The sequence below is a fragment of the Protopterus annectens genome, chromosome 8.part0, assembly GCF_019279795.1.
Source record: "Protopterus annectens isolate FY-2018-M chromosome 8.part0, PAN1.0, whole genome shotgun sequence".
Classification (NCBI taxonomy): domain Eukaryota; kingdom Metazoa; phylum Chordata; order Ceratodontiformes; family Protopteridae; genus Protopterus; species Protopterus annectens.
The window spans coordinates 1,940,591,570-1,940,598,815 of NC_056741.1; the positions used below are offsets into that span (position 1 = coordinate 1,940,591,570).

The following is a 7,246-nucleotide window of genomic DNA, read 5'->3' on the forward strand; positions in this document are numbered from 1 at the left end:
GAAAAACGTACCTACTACAAGTCTTTGAAGTCCGACCTGCAACTTGAATAAGGTAGTCCCCCTCAAACTGCCCCAGTATAAGACACTCCTGACTGAAAGAACATTACCCTGAAAAACTTACCGGCTACAAGTCTTTGAAATCCAACCTGCAACTTGAATAAGGTAGTCCCCCTCAAACTGCACCAGTATAAGACACTCCTGGCTGAAATTATGTTACCCTTAAAAACTTACCTGCTACAAGTCTTTGAAGTCCAACCTGCAACTTGAATAAGGTAGTCCCCCTCAAACTGCCCCAGTATAAGACACTCCTGACTGAAAGGACGTTACCCTGAAAAACTTACCTGCTACAAGTCATTGAAGTCCAACTTGCAATTTGAATCAGGTAGTACCCCTCAAACTGCCCCACTATAAGACACTCCTGACTGAAAGGACATTACCCTGAAAAACTTACCTGCTACAAGTCTTTGAAGTCCAAACTGCCCCAGTATAAGACACTCCTGACTGAAAGGACGTTACCCTGAAAAACATACCTGCTACAAGTCTTTGAAGTCCAACCTGCAACTTGAATAAGGTTAATACCATAACATGTACCAGTACCTTAACACTCTACCTATGTACTGTTTCATGCTGCCCTGGGTCTCAGGGAACGTCTAGGCTCCCTCCATATTGTGTAACCTAGTTAGATTTTCCCCATGGATCTTATCTCTTTAACCTATAAATCTACCCTGCACACAGTAATTTCATCTGGCTCCCCTGCACATAGCCCATACAATATACCCTGCAGCTCTTAACTAATCTCTGCAAGGGAACAATCTATAGCTTAAAAATAGCCCATAAATGTGGTGTAAAACTAAACCAGTAAATTCCAACCAAAAGGATAGATTGGAGTGAGAGTAAACTCATGCAATACAGCCAAAAAGATAGATTTGGAAGAGAAACAAGAAAGCCCAGGGATATAATTAGAGTTAATGTTAGCCCCTCTGCGCTCACCCTTGCTCTACTCAGGCTCACTCCACTCCTCTCCCTGCCCCCTATTCTCACCCACCCCCACTAGTGCTACATTTCAACTAAACTTAGCCACTCCTCTCATGCTAACCACCAATCACTGAATCTGCCCCACCCCTGTACCCATTTCCTTCTGTTCCACTATTCCACATCCTGTAAAGCACAGTCTTCCATCTAACTACCTTACAATCACAAACAACATCTCTCATCATCCATCATGCCCACCCCATCCCAAGCAGATCTCTCATTCATGACCAAACACAAACAAACCATGCCCAAACTACCCAAACCCACATACATACACCTCTTACTATTGCTCCTAGGTGTATCCACCCTCCCACTGCTAACTACTGTCACCAACCACCAAAAACAATTTAACTTTATCTACATACCAAGAAAAAGTACTTCCACTAACATTATTACAACACACCCTTTTACTCAACTAGCCCCATATCACTACCAAACCTTCTTTATTCACCACTATGCACACAGATTACAGCCTTCACACTACCAGTCTCAAACAACTATAAAGAACTTTAAGATCCTAAACAAACTACTCAAACTCTATTTTTATCTCAGAATCCAACTCATTAGCTGTGGTGATATACACCCAAACCCAGGCTCACAAAATCTAGGAGCCCCAACCCTCAACCTGAATGATATCCTACTCCACCGAGACAAATCCATGCTCCTCATTTTAAATTTAAATGTCAGACGTATACTAAACAAAGTCCATGACCTTCATGCATTACTCTCCTTTTATCAACCTGCGATAGTCATACTAACAAAGACTTGGCTTAAACCAGACAACCACAACAATGAAATCACTCCACCAGGATACGATATAATTCGTAGTGATAGAATAGGTAAAAAAGGGGGTGTTCCTATAGTGTATAACTCTCACCTCATCCTTGAGAAAGACATAACAACCCCAGACCTTGATAAAGTTGAACTCACTCTAACAAAACTGAAACTTAATGATAGTAAACATATCAACATCATAGGATGCTACATCCCTCTAGGCAACAATATCCCCATTACAGAAAAACTCCTAGAATGGATATCTAACTCCCTCCCCAGGAAAGCATAGTATTAGGAGACCTTAATGCTGACTGGCAAAACTGTTCCAGTCATAACCCACTCTCCCATATTAACCTACATGGCCTAACCCAACTCATCACTTCCCCCACAAGAACAGACAAGAGAACCAAACACTAATCCACTCTAGATTGGATACTCGTATCCAACCCATTACTGATATCCTTAGCAGAATGTCTACCAGACACCCTGAGTGACCACCAAGCAATATTCTTACTCAGATCAAAATCACCACAACTGACCCAAATGTCTACATGCCAAATTAGAAACAAAAAATACTTCAACTGCTCCAACTTTATAAACAACCTAAAATGTGCAACTGGACCCCCCCTAAAAAAACCTACCTCTTGATGAAGCTGTACTATATTTCAATACTACCTTCTTAAACACCCTTAACCATCATGCCCTCTCCAGAACAATAAGAACTAAAACTAAATATGCCCCCTGGTTATCCCCAGACACACAATCCCTCTTCAAAAAAGAAACAAGGCCTGGACCAACTACCTCAACAGTAAATCCCAATTGAACAAACAGATATACGTTGAACTACGTAACAAAGCCAAAAAACTCACCAAAACAGACAAAACATCTTACTACCAAAAGTTACAGGATAAGCACAGGAACAACCCACAAAAATTTTGGGCAGCAATTAACTCTATTCTACAACCAGGTCAAACAACTACCCCAACCCCAAAAATAGATAACCAAGAAGACATCCCTACTCAATTTAATAAATACTTTACAGAAACCATCCAGACCCTTGCAAACAATCAGCCCTATGACAACATCCCAACCCCTGCAAATCCACCCCTCCCCTAACTAACAATTGCCCCAAGTTGAGCTTCCACCCAGAACCAACCAAATCCATTGAAAAACTACTCCACAAGCTCAAACCAACATCTCCAGCTGCAGATAAATTACCCGCTGAATACCTCCACCTGGCTGCAGAAGCCATATCATATCCTGTCTCCATCCTAATTAACAGATCCATCTCCGAGTGTATAGTACCCAAGCTATGGAAAATATCACATATCATCCCTCTACATAAAGGGGGAATCACCCTGGAATTCAATAACTACCGCCCTATAGCCATACTACCCCCTTTATCTAAAATTTTAGAGAGGGTAATACACAAGCAACTAATAAAATATCTCCTAGAAAATAATCTAATAGCAATACAACAACATGGCTTTAGACCCTTCCATAGCACCACCACCATTTTCAATACTCACAGAAACAACGGACTCTTTGTATCTGCCACCTTCCTTGATTTGTCCAAAGCATTCGATATGGTTAACCACAATAAACTCCTTCTTTCACTAGCAACTCTAAACCTTACCACCTCTGCCATCTCCTGGTTCAAAAACTACCTAGAGGTACCCAGAGGCTGCATCCTGGGGCCACTTCTTTTTACCCTCTTCACCAATCAGCTCCCAAACAGTATTCCTAAAGCCTCAATAGTGCAATATGCAGATGATACCACCATAATATGTGTAGCCAAATCAATTGACATCCTTCACTCCCTAACACAAGAATGCTTTTCCCTAGCAGAAACTTGCATTACAAACCAAAGGCTCATTCTGAACTCAAGTAAAACAAAGCTAGTACTCTTTAGCTCCCATACAGCCACACCTCCCACTGATTCTTTCTTCATCTCCTCCTTTAACAAGACCACAATCACCCCCACAAATTATACCAAACTCTTAGGGGTTGAAATAGATAATCACCTTAGATTTGACCTATGTATTTCTATATCCATAAAAAAAGTACATAAAGAAACTTGGCCTAATGTATCGCAATAAAAAATTCTTTCACTGACCACTCCAAAACTACAATAGCGAGGACTCACCTACTATCCACCCTACTTTATGCCTCCTCTGTGCTTACAAATCTATGCAAATCTGAGCTAAATAAACTTGATAGTTATAATAAGATAGCCACATTCGCTACGACCTCTCCCATCAGAACACGTCACTGTGAATGCCTAAAAAATACTCAGTTGGCTAGAACTACCACTACTACTTCAACTCAATCAACTATCACTAGCCCACAAAATAATACATAACTCTGAAAACACCCCAGCCCTACAAAATCTTTTGCAACCCTATTCAACCACTAGGTCCTTGAGGTCTAACACACAAAACCTCCTCAAAGTACCCAAATATAACAATGAAGCTGGTAAGTCTGTCTACAGCCACTGTATAGCAAAAACCTGGAACTCCCTTCCTGCCCACATAACTGACAACAAATCCCCATCACAGTTTAAGAAACTTGTTAAAACTCACTTTTTGAATAATCGACTGAGCTCATGTATCCTCCCTGGCTAATGCCTCATTAGAACACTTCACCTAAGCCAACCAATCATAGTACTGTACCCACTTAGGACTGTTAATCTACTGCTCATCCCATCTTTCCAGGAGTTAGGGAAAACTACCCCAGCAATGTTGAGCTTTCCATAAGCAACTAAAACCAGGAGAAGATATTGTAAATCAATTTGTTATCCTTCTCAACTAAAACTAGGCGAAGACATATAGTGAATCAATTTGTTATCCTTCTCAACTATAGCGAGCATCATTTGCTCTCTGAGCCTTATTCTACATCTCTCTGCTTTTACTCGGGTCTATATTATAAACTCGAATGCTTACCTTATCGAATCCCTAAATGTCGACCCGTCCTAATCGAACCACATAAACACCGAACACCTTAAACCGCGAAATTCAAAAAGTTGAACTGTCATACTTGTCCCACCCTACCGCCCGCTACATACTACCTACACAAACAGACTAAATAAACCACATACATATGCTAACCAAAACCGTACTTCTAACCCTAAACTAAACCCTACACTAAATCTTACATATACCACCATGTATGCACTTAACTTAACCTGCACCCTAACCCTAAGGTCCGTAACTATCGCACATTTACCTTAAAAAGCTAAACCCAAACAAACTAAATAATCTACACACATATACTTAATGTATGTATAGTCAATTAATGAGTAAATTGCTGTTAAAATACTCAGATTGGAATGAAAGGCATCTTGGTGGGTGTCATGAGGTCATATTTATTAATGTTTTCTAATATCTGATTGTGTACATTTTTTCTGTAATCTTTGTAAATATATATATGTTAACATTTGATCAGTAATTATTAGTTGTATAACAGGGGGATGGTATTGTTAAGAGAAGTTTACTATAGAAGTGTTAGAAGCATACCTCTCAACCTCATAGGTCAAGAATTCTGGACAAAGTAAAAAAATAATGGGCAGACAAGTGGCCAAAACTGGGGACAGATTTTAAATATTGTTCTTAGAAAGCTGCTGGAATAGCAGGTTTTGTATTAATATACATTTACTGAAGGCTCTGAAGTCTTCTGACACTCAAATATTTTCATTATTTAGTAACTTCAATCCTTAGTGTGCCAGAACACCACAGAATTTATGATGGAGACCAAAACTGTGATGTAAAAATCTGGACATTATAAGAAAATCTAGACAGCTGACAGGTGAGGTTTTTAGATATATGAAATAACTCCTGTTAGTGAACTGTCACAAATAAACTGAGAGGTTTTGCAAGAAGTGAGCTTTCTAACTTCAGGAATTTCAGGTGGGAAACTTGTGGTATCACAGAACTAAATGTCTTCTGTTTTTCTAAGTATTCCAGCATAGTTTAATGTTTTTTGTTTGCTTGTTTGTCATTTTTTGGAGTAGGTCGGCAATGTTGTAGCACGGAGAGGGTCTGGTTGGTGGGGAGATATATTTTATATCTTCTTAAGTGGCTTCAGGTACTCCTAGTCTCTGCTGATGGCATTCCTCCCTTTGGTGCATCTGATCTCTTCCCCACCCCATCCATGCCCTCTTCTTCCAAGACCACTTAACTGACTTTCTACTTTAAGTAGTGGGAGCCCCAGAATTTAGTTACCATCATTGAGCTGCACTCAATTTTGCATGTTCAAAGAGAGAAAAATCATATTTATTTTCTTGTTTAGAAGGTAGATGGGTTAGTCCAAAAGACCCTTTTCAACTATGACCCAGTCCCAAAGCAAACAAATTTAATATTGAACATATACCATAAAGGAATCATAAGCATAAACATGAAGTACACATAGCATAAACTTTACAGAATTATGTGTTTGTATAACCCGTGTTTGTACAACATAATAAAGGGAAAGTCAAGTTTAAATTAACTGCATAAGACTTTGATAAAAATAACACTGTTTAACAAATGTTTATTCAGTTATCAGTCCAGCCTGATTTTGGCTCTGTGACTGCTGATTGGCAGAGAGAGTGCAAGATCACAATAGGTTATTTGGAAAATCCATGGTGCTGTCTTTCTGTGTATAACATATTATTATCATTGCACTTTCTGTTGCTCCTATACTTCCTGGTGACTCATCTTTAAAGCACAGTTTCAGTAGGCCCTCTCTCACTTCCTTATTTGGCACCATTTGGCACTTTGGTGCAGCCTTTGCCAAATACAGCACATAGTTCTTAGAATCTAGCCTGCTGACTTTGCTGACTCCAAAGGGAATGTCTGCACATTTCCTACACAGTGAGCAGGTTCTTGTTGCTAACACTTTGATGTTACACTATATTAATAAGGAGAATGAATGTTATTACTGGAACTATATATCTCTGTTCCCAATATTTTATACAGAAGCATTAACATGGAAATAATTACTTTTTGGGACTTCAAAATCCTAATAACTTAGAGTGTGCAACTCCTTTCCTGTTATCTGGCCAATAAAGGGAAAGCTGACTATAGTGAGCCTATGTTTTAACAAAAAGATGAGAGGATCTCATATCTGCATTCTACAAAGGGATCAACATTTTTACACTGAAAACTTAATGTGCAATATGCAAAAACCATATCATGCTACAGATTGAAAAGCTGAAGAATCTTGAAAATAAGAACGAGTTTGCACTTTAGCATTGCATAGTGTATCCCATTAAGAATGATTTTGCTGTTTTTCCATCCTTTTAGTGCTTTGTACAAAAAAATGGTTTTGCATATGAGAGATAATGATAAAGAAGTAAAGGAGTCTGGGAAATGCATTACATTCATTCAGTGGCTAGAAAATCTCTTGAGGCTGCAGATACTTCAGAGGTTACAGTGCAGCAGAAATGGAGCGCTTTGTTCCA

The 7,246-nt window shown here is 39.2% G+C and overlaps 1 protein-coding gene across 3 annotated transcripts in view; it reads left to right on the forward strand.

Annotated features, from left to right (window-relative positions):
• Positions 1 to 7,246, forward strand: part of BCAR1 (BCAR1 scaffold protein, Cas family member) — a 2,082,713-nt gene that overhangs the window by 433,100 nt on the left and 1,642,367 nt on the right. The gene's annotated exons all lie outside the window — the stretch shown is intronic.